This window comes from Notamacropus eugenii, chromosome 6 (assembly GCF_028372415.1).
Source record: "Notamacropus eugenii isolate mMacEug1 chromosome 6, mMacEug1.pri_v2, whole genome shotgun sequence".
Lineage (NCBI taxonomy): Eukaryota > Metazoa > Chordata > Mammalia > Diprotodontia > Macropodidae > Notamacropus > Notamacropus eugenii.
In genome coordinates, this window is record NC_092877.1 from 263,968,359 (window position 1) to 263,985,280 (window position 16,922).

The window sequence follows — 16,922 nt, forward strand, 5'->3', positions numbered from 1 at the left end:
TCAGTTATCAAGGTACTAGGTGCTGGGCTGAAAGTGGGGGAAAGATGAATTAGAGACACTTCAAAGGAAAGGGCTACAGGAATTGGTGAGGAACTGCAGATAAAGGAATGTTAGAGATTGAAAAGTCAGAGAGTATTCCTAGTGTCAGATGAGAAGGTGGGGAATCACATGTCTGTGATTAAGGCTCATTGGGACTGATTGCAAAAGTTTTGCAATCCAACGCTTCCTGTCTAATCACTTTCAATGAGAGTCTGGCATAAATTTCTCGTTCTACTTCGTCTGAATTTGCCTTTGCTCCCTACCTTGTATCAGAGTGATTTGTATCTATATCTTATCTCCTCCTCTAGACTTGAAGCATCTTGAGGGCAGAAACTTTATATAATGTATATCTTCTGTGACCAGTTTGGTGCCTGGCATATTGCCTTACAGTCCAACACATGTTTATCAAGTACTTAGCGATGTTCCTAACATTTTGCTAGGCACTGGTAGGTTTACAAAGATACAGAATAATAGTCACAACCCTGAAGGGGCTTAATGGTATGTTAGTGCAGTGATAGGGTGGTAGGGCAGGAGTGTGGAGCCAGGTGGATTCAAGCTGCTTCTGACACATGCTGTCTGGGGGGACCCTGGGTGAATTATTTAATTTCTTCTTGGCAAGATCTTCATTAGTAAGGGAAGCTTCCTCATCAAAGAACTCCCTACCTAGAACAAGTTTTAGATCTAGTCCAAAGAGCTTACATTGTGCTAGGATAAGACACATAAACAGGTGAATGCATCATTTAAGGAGGGAGAGAGACAAAACGTTTGTTAAGCACCTCAAGCACATAATTAATCTCCTTGAATAAGAAAGCACTAAGAGTGAATGAAAGAGTTTTCTTCCAAATTTATTTTGCTCAGCTATTGAGTGTTCAACTACACTGATCACCTTGGGAGGCAAGAGAGAAATACGGAGTTGTAGTTCTTTTGTCTTTGGTGCTTATAGGTGTTCTTATATTAATTCAGAGCAATTTTTCCACATGTTCAAAATTCTCATATCATGTGTTCTTATGCATTATCCTCACTGTTTACTAGTTAGCCAATTTATACAAGGGACTAAGAAGCAATAGACCAGGACTTAGCCTTGACTTGTTATCTCACAAATGCCTGCTGTTGCTCACAAGGGAGGATGAATGGAAGAGTACGGATGGTTCCGTGTAAGCCTGTTATTAATATTGGGAAAACAAAGAAAACAAAAACAGACCTCAAGTTTGTGTATTTTGCTGGGTCCTGGCATGAAGGGGAGACAATATTAGGTTACTATATACCATCTGTTTAATGATGTGTTTGTTTTACATTGAAAAATTATATTACATAAAATAACTTGTGGAGAAAAGGGAGAAAAAAATCAGTACTTAATTGAAAAATAAAATAAGGTTTCGTAAAAAACACTCTTCTAATGAATGAAGAATGAGTCTTAAGATTAGGGAGCTCCAGGAAATAGACTCGGGACAGCTATCCAGTGTTTATTGGTTCCAGGGGTAGATATTATCTCAGCTTTGTTACCAGCAAGGGACAAAGGTCAGAGTTAGAGCAGAAGCTCATTTTAGGAAGACCCATGTTGGCAGTAGTATAATGAATCTAGGCTTAGAGAAAGGGTTAGATCTCAATGGTGCCATGGCTTTCAGTAGAGGAGGCTGAGCCAGAAGCTAGTCCAGAGAAGTAAGTGGAAGAATCAGCTTCACTTAGAAGAACAGAGCCAACTAACTGCTGATTAGCAGTTAAGGGGTATCAAAGGCAAGGAAAGGAGATAGGAAGAGAGTGCTTCCTTGGTTAGAGCCCTGAGCTTCCTGTGAGATCACTTTGGAACTTAAAGCCTGTAGTCCAGGTGTGATCACTTGTTAGGACCAGATAGGAAGGGTATTTCCCACTCATGAGAAAAAAAAAACCCAACTATTTCTCAGAGTGCATGCCTAGAGAGTCTGGTGTGAGATGGTTACAACCAAGTTGTGATGGAAGGACTTGACTGGAAAAAATGTACCTGATTCTCATACCCATTTGTTTGGAAAAACAATTTCTACAGTATAAAATATAAGACATGAATGAATCAAGGAATGAATGAATGTACTTGGTATGTAGTGAGTACTTAAATCTTTTTCATGCCTTCATTCAAATCTGCCAGCTACAGGGCTAGAATAGATCCAGTCCAAACAAGAGTAGGCGCACTGATTCCTTGGGCAAGGATTGGCTGAAAATCAGTTATAAGGTGCTACTTTACATGTGGAGCTAGAAATCTTCTAAAATGAAGCACAAGACTTGTACAACTTTTAAGTTTTACTCTTTAGCATAATATTATGTGTGTGTATGTACATGTATATACACACACATATATATTAGAAAATACTTAAATAGGAGAACAAAACCTTAAACTTGAGAGAGAGAGAGAGAGAAAGATTATGTGTATGTTTTCTTTCATAAGGGAGAAATGAAGTGGTATATATCTTTTCCCATGGCCTATACCATGTAGAGACAAGATGGTGAAAGAAACCAACATTATTTTTAAAATACGATGGTGAGGAGTTAAGTCCTGGGTTTATTGGTAGAAGAAAAAGGGAAATTATCACTTAGGGACGTGTATAGCCAAGTAGCCTTCTAGTATATACACCCATTCTTTGTAGAGTAGACTTTCTGCACACACAGAGGATAGGATAGGACTTCATTAGCACAATGCTAGGCACCAATAAGTAGACAATTAACACTTAGTGATCTGATCTGCTTCTTGATATGTCAGTGGATGAGTTACAAATTAAGTGACCAGCTACATTATGAAAATTAATCTAAAACTGACAGATCTAGCAAAACCTTATAAGAAATTGCCCTTAATCTTACCTCTTTATAAAAATACTGTGTCGACTTTGGAACTCCAAATCTTATAGAAGAATTTGGGAAATTGAAAAGGAGCCAACACACAAAAAAGCAAATGATTATAAATAGTCTTTTTAGGAAAATGTAAGCACATTGTATCTGTTTAGTCTGAATAAGGTGGGAAAAGGATGAGGTTAAAATAGCTTTTTACTATTTTGAGAGCAGCTGGATAGCACAATGGCTAGAGTCCAGGGTCTAGAGTCAGGAAGACCTGAGTTCAAATATGGCCTCACTTTCCAGCTTTGTGACCTTGGACAGATCACTTAACCCTGTTTGCCTCATTTCCTCATCTATAAAAATAATCTAGAGAAGAAAATGGCAAACCACTCAAATATCTTTGTCAGGAAAACCCCAAATGAGTTCACAAAGAGTCGAACACTACTGAAAAGACTGAACAACATGTTGAGAGCATTTTAAGTGATCTAACTGCATAACTACCAGGTCTTGAATAGAAAGGGGCTACAAAAATAGAAAGGAAAAAAGCAATTACAAAAATATAATTTAAGTTCATGGGAACTATCCACATTTTTCTATTATCAAATACAGAAAGAGTGTAGTGCCTGTTTTCAGTGCCTGTTCTCTGTGGTCCTGGGCTAGTCATTTAGCCACTGATTGTCCACAGGCCTACAACTATTATTTATAGAATATTTACTGATCTTCATTAGTAAAAGTTCCTAAACCAGTGATACCATAGGACTATACATACATACATGCTTACAAATATGTATATGTATGCATATGCATGTATATTTACATATAATATATATATATACTTATGTTCTTTAGAGATCCGAATGCTATGAAATCAGTTTTAAGATCTTCACTACCCAGCTTCCATGTATCTCTTACAGAGTAATGCCATTACCATGCCCATGTGCTGCTGTGATTCCCAATGAGATGGGAAAAGCCTTGTGGACTTAGAGTCAGAAACCTCCAGTTTGAACTACAGATTTGATATTAGTTTTGTGACTGTGTGGACTAATCACTAACTTAATTGCACAATAAACTATGTTTAAATTAAATTGAATAAAAACTAGCTATCCCACATTCTTCATGAAAAAGCACTTCCAGTATGGTACAATATACCCAAAGTTGTGTTTTCACCTTACTCAGATTAAGTGATACTGTCTCTGAGTGGTTAGTGATATTCCAGTCTGATGAGTTGAATAAAAGCTTTTGGATTTTTGCTTCACTGAGGGATGATAAATAAGATTTAGTTTCAGTAATATGCATATGTTTTATTGAAGAAGCTATAAAATATAGAACTTTAGGTTGAAAAAATATCAAAAATAACTTCCCCCAAAATGATGATCAAAAAATATGCTGCTGAAAAGGCACTCAAACTTCCTAAGTTTATTGGATATTTGATATGGTTAATAAAGAAGGTTGTAGATTTTAAACTATTTGTCTGACGTTAAATAGAGTTATAGTTATAGAAAGATCGGTGGTTCCTATCTCAAACCTTGCTTAGCACTAGTTTAAAAAAAAAATCTAAATTCTCCACCTTGTACCTCCCTAGCCTCGCTAGGGAGGGTAAGAGAAAGGAGACAAAGGAAGAAAGATGAGTCTTTTTTTTTTTTTTTTTACAATTCTATAGGTTTTAAGAATGATGTATGCTAGCAAAAAGTTTTCTAGTAAGGCAAAAAATGCAGCTAGGTGGTACAATGGACAGCGTGCTAGGCCTGGAGTCAGGAAGACTCATCTTCCTGAGTTCAAATGTGACCTCACATACTTCACCCTGAGCAAGTCACTTAACCCTGTTTGCCTCAGTTTCCTCAACTGGGAGAGGAAATGGCAAACCACTCCAGCATATTTTCCAAGAAAACCCTATAAGGTGTCACAAAGAGTCAGACATGTCTGAAACACTGAACAATAACAACTATAAAAAAATACTTCAAACTGCTTGGAAAGGACTGGTCTAAGAGGTCTCTGTGATTCTCTAGCTCTAAAAATTATGTAAGCTTTTGAGGTACATAAAGATCCTTTCTCTAAGATAAGAATGACTATCCTGGATAAAACAGTGACTTTTTATGTAGGTAGATGTTTTTGGAGTACATGAACATCTTAGTATGTCAAAAAAAAAAAGAAGGCTTCTAGCATGAAGCTGTATAACATCACTTTGAAATACAGTTGCTTAATTATTGACAATTAAAGAAAATGTTTTCATTTCAACTATACTCATTAGACTGTAGCAATGAAAAAACAAATAGCAGTTTTTATACACACATGAAAATTAGTTTGCATAACTTAAAACCTACAAGTAAATTTCATGCCACTTTTCTCCAAAATTCCAGGTATTTATGACTTTGTCAGACACACACAGACTCTCTCTGAAGTTCCCAAAAAAATGCTAAAAGCCCAATGTTCACCTCATTGTATTTGTGTCATTAGTCAGATGCCTTAATAACTTTCAAGGATCAAAGTGGGAAAAAAATGTTAAGAAGACATCGAAGGGGATGAGCCAAATCATTAGTGAACTGATTTTCCAAAAGAATTAAGCTATTTCTGTTGTAAACCATTTTATTGAAAAAGACTGTCTTTCTAAAAATCAAAATGGAAAAACATTCTGATTTGTATAATATTTTTATGACCTGTGAAGGCAGGATAAACTTGAAAGAGGGGGGAATATGATTTAGTAGAAGAAAAAAATGGGTAGACCATAAATATATTTAAATTCCAGATTGCTGTGTCCCACTGCATTCACTAGTGATCCAAGTTTAATTCCTCTATCTGTAAAAGAGAGATAACAATGCCTCCAAAGAAAAGGACAATAAGGAAAAAGATTCTGCTAGATAATCAAACCTAATCCAAGGATTACCTGTAAAAGACAAACCCAATTAATAGCATTTCAAACCCTAGTTGTAAGTGAATGTGGATTAATAAATGAATGAAGATGAAGTGCTTTGAGTTTAAAAAATGAAAGATGAGTACCATAGTCCTTCTGAATGCTTCATTATAATTTTGGGACAAATATGGATTAAGTCCAAGGAAAGGTTAATAATATTTTCAGGCCTCATTCTAGTTCTTAGCATAGATACTTAATTATATGACTTCTGCATAAAACAACTTAGCATATCAGCTTCAAAGCTACAAAAAATTTTACATTGTGAATAAAACAGAAGGTTGAGAAGACCAAATTTAAAATAGATGTCTATTATAAATATATGCCATACAAAAATGTGTGTTGTGAGTGTGTTCAGACAGAGCAACCATTCCCAACACAAAGTTGTGTCTCTCTTTTCAGAACTCTATCCACTGAAAATTCTGTACCAAAAAACGCATGAAAGCCTACTTTTAATAAAATGGGAATATTTCCCATAATGAAATATATGATGAAGCTATAATATGCAGCCTTTGATACACTTAAATCCTCATCATTCCACAAGTAAAATTCATCCTTTCTAAACAGTTATTTGTGATTTGGACTTACAATTTCAGGAAAATTTTCAGAAATAGGAAAGCAGAAAAAATAGAAAAGTCCCAAAATGTTGGGACTGGTTGATGCTTTGGATTCAGTGCATTTAGGAAAAATATGTAGGAGATTATGGCAAGGCTCAGAATTAGTCAGTTTTCTTTATGTTATGATTTTATTGGGTTCTTTACTCACAAGAAGTGGAGGTGGACATTTCATGATTCATAAGAAAATTAAATGTAGGGAATTTCCATGTATATCCCCTTTCTAGTGCATTACTTAATTTGGAATTTCAGAGAGAAAATTGAGATGTTTTTCAGCAACAGTAAAAAGCAAAGATAGACAAGAGGAATAGAACACAAATGGCACAGTATTAAAGAAATTGGAAGCAGACAATAGGAAAAAGTGAACATGATCTTGTCGCTGTGTCATCAAGTTAAAATCGGTGCCTCTTTATCACTTTTCCTTGCATAGTGCGGCACCGTTACTGAGCCATGTTTACCCACCTGCCAGTCACCCTTCAACCTATGAATTTGCCATGATGGGAGCATACGGATTAAATTTTAGCAACCTTGAGAGGTAGAAAGGAAGGAAATGAGGGGCTCATTTCACAAAGATACTGGAACAGGGAATTAAGTTTGTTTCTTGTTGACAGTACTTTTTCCAAGGTTCTCAGCCTTTCATTTTCCAGATCTCTTTTATTTAAATCCTTTTCAGGGATTTATTTGATTGTGTTCTTGTTCTAACCTGCCTGCTTTGAGACTAATTAGTGAAAGTAGATCTAAAAGTCAGGTCCATGGAACTGATATGTCCCAGGACCATACAGAGGAAAATGATAATCAGATGTGCTTATAAAAAAAGAAAATCAGTTCATGTAGATATGAGGAGGGAAGCAGGGATGAAGACATTGTATCAGGTACATGAGCATGTGATTAATGAATTAAGCTGCACTTCATTGAATAGGACAGCTTAGGGATGTCACGTAGCTATCACGTAGATGTAGTCCTGGACCAGACCATGTCCCAGGTCCTGGGGGGAGCTAAGAAATCAGAGTATGGAGCAGGGAAGAATCTAGAAGCTAGATTGTCAAACTGGCAATTTGAGCAATTCAGCCCCATGCCATTGGAGATGTGAACTTATCCCAACAAAGGTGCATTAGTTCTTTGCCTTCCCCATTATCTCTTGATGGGCAGCAGCTTTCACGGATTTCTTTTTCCACATATTCCCATTTGCATCTTTCATTGCTTTGGTGGATCTCCAACATTACCCATGCAGTAGTTTCTCCATTAATACTCCCATAAATCCTCCAAAGAGCAGTTATGTGATGCCTTCCTCTAGATCAAGTGTTCTTAACCTTTTTTTGTGTGTCATAGACATCTTCAACATTCTGGTAAGAGCTACAGACCCCTTCTCAGAATCATGTTTTTTAAATACATGAAATAAAACACGTGATTGAAATGGAAATCAATTTTATTGAAATACAGTTATCAAAATATCTTTTCCATCCAATTTCGCAGTTTTCCTTGTTCTGTGGACCGCATGTTAAAAACGTTTGCAATCCTGAGGTTATTAGTGCAGAACAAGGCAATCTGTGTGTTAACCCTTGATCTGTTTGTCTGACCCATCTCCTTTCTTATCATATGTTTCCTGGATATTATTGTTCATGGCACTTCTTGTACATGAGTCATCAGAAGTAATATGGATGCTACATGCTTCCTATGTTCACTTGAGAACCAGACTTTATTTTATAGGCAGTGGGAAGCCATTTAAGACTTTGAGAAAGGACATGATATGTTAAAAGTATTATTTTTAGAAGATTAACCTGTCAGACCTATATGCCAGATTGATTGGATGTGGTGGCAAAACTAAAGCTTGGCAGAATGGTTAGGAGAATGTTGTAATAATCTAGACACAAAGGTGTCAAGGATTTAAAGTAAGGTGGTGGCAGTAAGAATGGAAATAAAGGGATGGTGTTATGAATATTATTTTGAGAAGAAATGCCTTTCACAGCTAGCAATAACTGGTAACTTCAGTATTTAACCAAGAGAATAGTCTGAAACTCACTCAATAGAAGTCATGTGCCTTTCCTTAAGAGAGAAATCAGGAAACAGATGCATTTAATGAGAACTCAAAAGCATGTTGACTTTGGTGAAGGTTTTTATAGAATCTTCTTAAAAGCTCCTGTACTTCCAGTGAACACTAAATCTTACATGAAGCTGGTACTGCATGAGTGGGGATGGGGGGATAGTAGAGACAGAAGCCAGGTGGTTTCAGCAGTGGAGACCAAAGTCAAGGCTGGGATTATGGGCAAGGCCAGGCTACGGCTGAGGGAGCTGGGAGAAAAGATTGAAGACGTGGAGTAGGCTCTTTCACTGAACTGGTCCGTCTAGTTAGGGACATGAAAATCAAGTCCTTGGGATTTATCTTTTGTCCTTTCCCATTCCTCCTGGAACTTTCCCTGAACAATGAGGTTCTGAAAATCGTTCTAGTTGGGAAATAAGACTAGAGTTGATCACTGTACCAGACTCAAGCTTTTATGACCATTGGCAACCACATCAGCTTTCCAGTCCTCCAACAAAGTGGCTACACCTGTCTGTCATGCTCCAATTCTGGTCAAGCTGTCCAACATTACTTCGAGGTGTGAGTACTGGTACAACAAGATTAGCACATGGCACAAAGTGGCCTGCCAGATTACTGGGTATTATGGATCAGTTCTGATGCACCTGATAGATTCATCTCCCAAGACATATTGTCATTGCCTCAGCTTCTGCACCTCTAATGTCTGAATTTGATGACTGCTAGAGGCTATACTACTACTGTGGCCAACTTTGCTAATGCCAACTTTGATTCTGTCCTCAAAATCTAAAGTTACCTAACCCCAGACCTTTGGAAAGAGACTGTATTTACTGAATGTTATCAAGAATTCACCAACCATACTTATGATTCATCCTTAAATGTCTGTTTGAAGAACTCAGGCAGCTGCTGTGGCTACCACATAAGTGTTTCATTTAAACAAAGAATAAAGTAAATTATTCCTTACAGAAAACAAAAAGAATCTTCCTGATATACAATCATTCCTGCAAAAAAACAATTGAATTTTTAACAAATTAATCCTTTCTTCGGGCTCTGTTGAACTGTTTTGACATCAGATCCTGTGGCCTTCCCGCTGCAAAGATGAAAAGAGAAAAAGATATTGAGATGCTGCAGGGTCACAATCCTAGAAGAAAGAGAAATAAACTCATATAGATACATAGTTTGCTCTGACAGATGGCCTGATATGAGGAGTCAATAATATATATACCCTGGCCTACACTGGCCTGGTTTTGAAAGAGCAAAATGGTACCTGGTCTCCTAGGGTGTTAGTTTCAGCAAGAATAGTATAACCCTTGGCTCAGACATAAGGGAGAAAACAGCAGAAAGTTTGTTTGGTTATATACCCTTCTCACTATTTCTAGGCTAGTAACATTACATGTAAGAACCCGGTAAAAATTAATTTCTCTTTTTCTTATGATTGATTCTTCATCACCTTCCCTTAAGGTTAGAAAAATGCTTCTTCTGCATCCCAAGACCTTTGCTGAATCTCTTGACTCTTATAAAATTTGGAATCAAGAACTATAGAATTATATCCTTTTATTCCACACATGATCCATTGATGTTCCCTTTTCCAAGACCCCTTGTTATGACTAGGGAGATATGGGCAGAATTAGGAAGGAGGTATTCATTCCAAATAGCTAGGCTGTATTCATTTTCAGTTGGTATCTCTTAAAGAAAAACATGTGAGAAATTGACTCCTCCTCCCCCCAAAAAATCAGCTAAACTTAGTGATTAGATGTGAAGGAAAAGAAGTCAGAGAAGACTCAAAGTTTTGAATGCCAAGTGGTACTGTTACCAAAACTAAGAAGTTAAAAAGGTAGCTATTTGGGGAAAGATAATGATGGTTCAGTTTTAGACATGTGGAATATAAGTTGATGGCAGAACAAATGAGTAGAAATGCCTCATAGATGACTGGAAGCATGAGTCCAGAACTGGGGGTCAATGCTACAGATAGCGATGTGAGCATGTACTGAATAGACCGAAGAGCCAAATGAATTATCTGTACAAAAAAATGTAGAAAAGGAAGATGACAACATGGAAGATATGCAGTCTGCCAAAGGAAGAGGAGAAGACAATTGCATGCTAGAATAGAGGTAAAGGGGGAAAAAAGGATTTTAAGGTCCACAGGGTCAGATTCTGCAGAGTTCATAGATAATAAGGTTAAATTGGACTTCTTTGGAAGCCTAACCATGATCATCATCTTCATTTTATTTTCTGTAGAGTGATGGGGGCTGAAGTCCTGTTTTAGATAAGATAGATGGGAAGTGGAGAGCAAAAGATATCTAACCTCTTATTGGAGAATTTAATCAGTAAGAGGGAAAAAAAAAGAAATTAGACATTAGTCAGAGGAAATACCAGTCAAATAAGGATCTTTTTGACCTGTAGTAAACCATGAAGGTTGGGGCAATGAGATGGTGAAGTGGATAGAGTGTCAGATCTGGAGTCAGGAAGCCTTATCTTTCTGAGTTCAAATCTGGCCTCAGACACTTCCTAGCTGTGTTTCTCTGGGCAAGTCACTTAACTCTTTTTGCTTCACTTTCCTCATCTGAGCTGAAGAAAGGAAATGGCAGATCACTCCATAATCTTTGCCTAGAAAACCCAAAATGGAGTCATGTAGAGTCGGACACAACTGAAATGATTCAACATGTTGCAAGTCAAATAGAATTATCAAAAAAGTCAAATTGAAAAAGGAGAAATTGAAAGAGGCAGATACTACTGAAAATAGGGTATTGCTGTCCTATGACATCACCTTTGTATCTCCTTCTGAATTCAGTCACATTCATGTAATTTAACTTGAAGTCACTTGGGATTCACAGTGAGTTTTATATTTGTACACGCACATAACCAAAATTTTAGCCAGAGTGAACTCTATGCTAAAATAATAGGCATACTATTTTTATGTATCATTTTAGAAGCACAGCTCTTTAAGTGTAAGGAAAATAAATTTCTTGTCAATTTTAAGAGATAGTAGAGAAGTAATAATAGGAATACTAAAGGGTAATTGAATTTAAAATATGAAAAAACAGCCTCATGGACTGCAGCTGGACAAAAGTTCAGATTCATTTTTATGAAAAAAATTGAATAACTGCAAATTAAGGTGATCAAAATACAGTATTCTCATATATATAAATGTTCCACATATTTAATTGGCATTTCTGTAAGCAACTCAAAGAAGTAGCAGAAAACATCCTTAATTTCTTGGTGTTTATACAGAGAGTACAATTCACCTTGCTGTTCAAATTCTACCACCACCAGAACAAAGTACTGTAGCTGACATTCATAAAACGCAAAAAAAAAGGGTTGAAAACCATATTTCATTTGATCCTAAAAATAACCCTCTTAGGTAATCTCTATTATTAACCCCATTTTACAGATTAAGGTTCAGAGAATGAATAGCTTGCTTGTGATTCCGTAGCTTGTAAGTCTTGGAGATGGGATTTGAGTCCAGGCCTCTCCTGACTCCATATCTAGAATTCTTTCCACTAGACCACACTGCCTTGTGACTACAGTTTGATTCTACCCTGAAAGCTCTCTAGTTCAGATGAATTGTAAGATGTTTGGTTCCTCCAGTTCCCCAGGGGTTACAGCAGCCATGTGCAAACAGCAGAATTGATGTTTCCAGGCCCCTAAATTGAGCTGGTAAATCAGACCAACTAAGTGTTTGTCTTGCCCAGTTTGACTAGCTCTGTAGCTGCAAGTTGAACTAAACAATAACTGAGAAAAATTAGTTCCCTTACTTATTATAGCCAATATCTTCCCACTTGACTGCTATGTCTATATCATTTCTGTAATCTAGAATTAATAGCAAATGGAAATGTATTAACATCTGCAAAGACTCAGAAATATTCAAAAGGTCAGAATCCTTAGAACATCTAGTTCATTTCTCAAGCCACTGGTTCACATTTCCTACCTAGAAGATAGATAATCTGTGTCGATTTTTCCACGTTTAATTTCAATGATAATTGGTTAAGCTTCCAGAGATAAGTGCATCTCCTCTGTGACTTCAGGATTTTTATAGAACTCAATCAGTTACAGTTACAAAGATGTGAATCTGTCTGACTATTTAACTGCCTACCACTTGGGCTTTATCTCCTTTCCAGATTGTGCTTTTAGATATTCTTGTTTCATAACTCAATTCCAGGTATGTGCAAATTAATTGTTTCACTATTTTAAAAAGGTCTTGACTGCAGACTCTCAACAGTTAGCCTGTCAGCACTGATACTGAGAGACATAACTCTTGCTAGTTGTCAGTCTCCCATGAAGAGCAAGGCTTGGAGCTGTGCTGTGTAAACTGTTGGAACTGTGAGCAGAGTTGCTGAGAACAGTGCCATAATTTGGATAGCACTTTACAGTTTACAGAACACTTTTACCTCTCTTAAACCCTGATGAGTTGTTGAATAAAGGAAAAAAATTCCATAGGCCAGATAGATGAGAGGGACCCTACAGTTCATCTGGTCCAATCCCATTAATAAAATGTGATCTTTATTTAGAAATAAACATGCTACTAGTATCTCATTCACATCTCTGCTTCTCAGGAGTACTGAATCTCCAGTAAGAAGATGAAAGGCATATGAATTGGGTTGATGTTAATTTAATCATTTCTGGTCATAGACTGTCTTTGATTACTTAAAGTAACACTCCATAGTCCCTAGTGTGGTTTGTTCCCAACACCCTAGAGGAGTTCAGTGAATCTATTGATGTAATTGGATTTGATTCTGTCGTGATGCTCCTTCCTTCTTCAGGCATGCACAAGAGATTCCTGAGATCTCTTACTTGCTTCAAGCCCAATGATAAAACTAAATCATCTGTGGGCAGTGGTAGAGCTCAGTCTATTTTGCATAACATCTGTATTTAATCAGAGATGGAAAATTTAAGCAAAGTGCTCTAATCACATTTCATAAATTCAGTTTGTCTCCATTATTTAAAAGGTAATTCCTCAATTGGTGGGTTTAAAATGTGGTTAATTTTATTTTATAGCCCTCCATCCATTTACATTTACAATACAAGTATGAGTTAGTGATGACTGAGGAGGAAATTTCCAACAGGAAATTTGTGGAATGTTAAAAAGATGGCATAATTTTCAGATCTGGAAACTAGTAAGATGACTTATTGATAACAGTCATCTATAGCATATGCCCATGTTGTGGCAGGCTGTGAAAGAAGATAAAGGAAGCTGTATTACATCATCTCCAAATAAATGTATTTGAATGGGCAAAAAGTGTATCTCTTTCAAATACATGTAACTGCATGTACATTTACATATATGCACATATGTGTATATATAATACAGGCATTGTGTGTTTATGTGTGTATATAATACAGGCATTTATCTGTCATGAACTTCATTTTAATTCTCACAAAATTCCTATCAGAGAGCAAGGTAGAAAGACTGCTGCATTTGGAGCCAGAAGACTGGAGTTTTAATGTCAATTCTGATACTTACTGCCTGTATGATCTTAGAAAGTTACTTAATCTCTCCAGGCCTCAGTTTCCCTATCTGTAAAAAGAGGAGGGTTGGTCTAGATGACTTCTAAGACTTCCTACAGTTCTAAATTTTTTATTTATGTTTATTACTGTTCCTTTTTTTAGATCAATATTTTAGAATTTTTAAAAAAATTGTAGCCTTGGTATGTATTCCCTGCCACACTTCTAGAATCTAGACAGACTGTCCTTGCTGCTCCTCTGTGGTGCTCCATCCCTGACCATATGCCTTTTGTATAGCACCCCTTCCTCAGAATGCACAAACTCCTTACCTTCAGCTCTTATAATCCCTAGATTTCTTCAAAGCTCAGCTCAGGTAATACCTTCTATATGGAGACATCCCTGTTTCACCCCAGTTTCTACTGACTCCTCCCTCCCACAGAAAAGTGCCTCATTTTTATTTTGTTTTCATTTACTAGTTGTCTCTGCTGATAGAATATAAGTTCCTTAAGGACAGGGATGTGTTACCTGCTTATCTGGGAGCAGTTTCAGTGTTTGCTATAGGCCCAAGCAAGTGTACACATAGACTCATGATCTGTAAAAACCAATGTAGTTGGCTTTAAGGGAGAATTAGGAAGAGGGTTAAATATGGATGGGGGTATCCAATGTAGATCTTTGATATGGATCTTTGAAAATTGTTTGCAACTCTGGTGTGAATATTCCTTTATGTGGCACACATGGATACTTAATGAGCATTGTCTGTGTTCCATTGGTTTGACCAGTTTATGACACCACTTGACCCTTTAACCTTTTCCCATGTGCTCTCCTTTCATCAGGGTAGAGCATACCTTTGTTTTGTGTCTGTCCTTCGTTGCCGAAGAAGACCATGCCATCAGACAAATGATGACATGACTTGCACTTGACTTTGTTTTGAGTGAGGAAGGGCTGTGCAAGGTCACCAACCTCACTTCTCCTCCAGAGCCATCTGATTCCAGTGACCAGATACTCATCAGGATGACTGAAGATGACCCAGGATGCACTGGGAGACCTTGGGCCCTTTAGGCAGAGGTCTTTGCAGATACTCACTTAGGGTGAGGCAACGCCCATTCTTTGAATAGGCCTGTTTACCTTTGTACAGATGGGATAAATTTAGCAAACTCTCAGATTCAGATGCTAAGTCTGAAATATATCTGCTCTGCATATCCGTATGGGTTTGTTGCTAAGTCCCTAGCTTCTTAGCTAATGCAGGAATTGGCAGCTACCATGATACCTCTGGAGGTAGTTTAGGGTCAGAGTGCTTCAAGAGATCCACAGTCTTCATGACTAAATTAGCCTGCTGAACATGATTTACCCTTGACTTGTTTTGAATCTACTTGAAGCAGTATGGTATGCAAAAGTTTTCAGGATTTTTTAAATCTTCATTTATTGGGGTTAAATACACTTTCCAAAATGATTAGAAACAGTGGTTACAAATGATTATCAGATTGTGGTTTATCTGGAACCTGAAATTTCATTATAAATGAAGTATTCCCCTCATTCTTGCCTTAAAGATGGTTAATTCATATGCAAGACCAGGTTGTGAAATTGTGTCCCACTGAAAGGAAAATGAAGCAGGCTGGAGACCTGAAAGGTACTTAGTAACACCTTCTTGAGAGGATGCTAAACTGTAATAGATCCAATTTGAGGTGACAAAAAGCCCATATTACATACTTTTGCTTTGTCTCATTTTTTAGCCTAAATGAGGCAATGCAAAATTAATGCAGCCAGAGACAGCAAAAGCATCTGAAGCAATTCCTCAAACGCCTGTTTCTCTCTGTGCAGCTTAGCAAATAAACCTTACTGCTAGTAGAACTCACAGAAGCACCACCAATCAGGGATTCTTGTCAATTCACAAGACTACCTCCACCTCGATTCAGGCTAATCAAAGCCAACAAAATCAGATTATTTTTGTCAGTGGAAGATACATGGTTTGCTACACTGCATGCATTGTAAAATACTTCAGTCCCCTTCACACACACAAAGTAAAGTGGGGAATTGAGGCAATTACTTGCATGTCTCAGACAAAAATGTTTTCTGTATTTTTTTGTTTGCTGGGCTATAAATTCCCTGCATAATTACTGATGTTCTCCACTTTACTCTGCATTGGAAGGTAGCTGTGATGTAAATAGTTTTTTTCCAAGAATTCTCCATTTTATCAAGAATTTATCATCATTCCTCCTTTTTTCACTTGTTCCTCATTTAAGGCAGGGGAAAGGGCAGGAATGAGTGGTAGTAGTCTAGTTGTGTGACTTCATTAGAGGAAGAAGCTCTCGCTGTGGACACTGCCCCTCCCCCTCCACATTTCCCATACACACCTGTGAAGTTCAGCCTTCCATCTATAATTTTTAGTCTCAAAAAGATTCCTGGTATGCTGAGAGGTTCAGTGAATTATTTGCTTCTGTTTAAATGGCGAATATGTTTCGGAGGCAGGACCTGAATATTAGTCTTTACAACTCCAAGACGAGTAGTGTTTTATCCATTCCATCACACTACTTCTCTTGTTTTTTAAAATTAGAATGATTGTGTCAATATTACTATATTTCAGCTTCAAAACTTTGTGTGATTCATGATTTCATGAAAGGCGGGCTTCTCGGCTGGTCACACCCTTTTATGCCTCCTCATGCTGTACGATTAGTAGATTCTTCATTCTGCTGGTGCTTATCCAGAGGAGATCTACCCAATGTACAGGGAATATTTTCACTTCTAAGTCTTTGGATGAAGTTAATAATTATGATGATGTAAGTAGTGATTCTGAACCCCCTCTGTGGAGCTCCCAGGAAGATACAAGGTATGGTCTCTGATATTAAAGAGTCCCATCTCTGAAGAGAAAAAAATAAAATATGGCAAGAAAATACAGTATTACCATTTACCAAATGTAACTTTTCTACTACCCTTATTCAGAGATGGACTAAATCAGCACCAGGGTTTTTGCTCAGCCAACCTAGTTCTGAGGAGCCAGATAAAACAGTATATGCATATTTTGTCCAAATGATCATCCAGCCAATGGTGGCATTTGCAACTGCAAATAAGATGTGTCACTTAGTTTACAAACTTT

The 16,922-nt window shown here is 37.2% G+C and overlaps 1 protein-coding gene across 4 annotated transcripts in view; it reads left to right on the top strand.

Moving 5' to 3' along the window:
• Positions 1 to 16,922, top strand: part of KLF12 (KLF transcription factor 12) — a 561,576-nt gene that overhangs the window by 435,631 nt on the left and 109,023 nt on the right. The gene's annotated exons all lie outside the window — the stretch shown is intronic.